Source organism: Amblyomma mixtum, chromosome 1 (assembly GCF_055824585.1).
Source record: "Amblyomma mixtum isolate Tamu chromosome 1, ASM5582458v1, whole genome shotgun sequence".
Lineage (NCBI taxonomy): Eukaryota > Metazoa > Arthropoda > Arachnida > Ixodida > Ixodidae > Amblyomma > Amblyomma mixtum.
In genome coordinates, this window is record NC_143012.1 from 303890737 (window position 1) to 303892579 (window position 1843).

The following is a 1843-nucleotide window of genomic DNA, read 5'->3' on the forward strand; positions in this document are numbered from 1 at the left end:
TTGTTGTTTGTTATGCATTTTTGTTTGCAGAACCTCTCACTCTTTCAAGCTGCTGATTTGTACAATCGTCTGGGGCCCGTCTTGCTGCGAACGTTGCAAATAATTTATTCAGTTCAGACGAATACCTGAAGAGGTCGCCTGCTTCTTTGCATTGCACTTTTGCGTTGGCAGCATCGGTCGTTTGTAGAACTGACGGCAACAGCGTATGGGGGGGGGGGGGGGGGGGGGGGGGCGTGACAGTTTATTAACTGTGGGTAGGGATGCCTTTTGCTGAAAATGTTGAGTAGCCGGGTGCAGTAACCAGTCATGCGGTTGCGGTGTGGAGGTGTGGTTAGATTAGTGAGTGTGTGAGGTGTGGCAGGGGTGTAAAGAGACGGGCGTAGGTCGCTTATCCATGCGAGGCGGGCGTCCGGCGTGACAGCCACAGTGTAGACCACAGACATTTTGGCCAGACAGCGTGGCAGGCGTTCTGATGACGGCATGCGTGAAACTACGATGACGCCGCATAAAGGGGACACGTGGCATTAACAGCTCTTGCTGTAAAACTATATTTTATTCATTTTTCACTCATTCACAATACGTTCATATTCATGTTTCCCTAGGTAGCAACCGTGTCTCGTTACGGCCTTTTTTTTTATCTTGGTGACAACAGTAGCAAGTCTGGTGCACAACATTGCACTTCTCGGCCAGGAAAATCTGGTGCGCGGAACCACCCCTCGTGACGTCAGCGAGCGCGCAACAAACCTTGCCTAATTCAGCAATGAAATATGAACATACTGTGCGAAAAAAAAAGGCTGAACCGGTGGACATAACATGATGAAATCAGCAATTACTGCTCAGGTATGACTAAAACACAGAGGCATGGCAATAGCATTTTTTTTACAGAAACGAATTGAAGACTCATGGTTAGGTTTTAATATCCAATCAAGTATCGAATAATAAAGCACAACTCTATTTATTGACGACACCATTTCTTTTTATTTTCACACGGCGGAAAATTTAGCGTTGTCGAAGAATGAACAAAGTTCGCATTAAGAAGACGAAAGTTTAAACAAAGTAATTTTCTGCTTGGACACCATGCATGACTATGTTTCTCTAATCGCCGAATACCCTGATGTCTTAGAGAGAAATGTTACCGGTATAACTACATTACTTATGTTTACAAAAATAAGAAATATTTACTTGAGGAAAATGGACATAAAAGTACCAGAAAGTCTATTATCAAAAAAAAAATATCATGCAAAAATTTCAGGCCCACAGGATGGTCACGGAGCCGCCACGTTTCTGTGTCGCTGAAGTTCGCAAGCCTTGCCGTCGAAAAAGAAAGAAATGCTTATGAATGTACACCCAGATATTCGAATTTTCGCGTATATTCGCGTACATTCAAGCATTCGAATACGAACACACAGACCAGAATTTCAATTTCAATTCGTATTTAATTTTTTTTAATAATCTGGCACCCTTACTAATAAGAATACTCATAGCGCTTATATACACACCTGGCGGCTTGTGATGACGCCACACTGTCACGTGGCCTATGTGGCAGGTGAACCACTCGCTTTTAACGCAGGTGGCTCACCTTTTTCTTCCTCTTTATTTATGGCGTGCCTTTTAAATTATACTTACAAGTAAAAGTAAATTTGTTTTTTGAATGCGATTAAAGTAAACTATTCAGTACCTCTGGAAAATGTGAAGCCATACTGTGACTTTCACTGTTCGCGAAAGACCGCATGCTCTGAATCGGCCCATGGAAATTTCCAGCAAGGGGAAGGCTCAGGTACCGAGGCAGGACGTTCGCTCACGCACGCACGTCGATCACGTGCTACCCCCGTGCATGCATCTA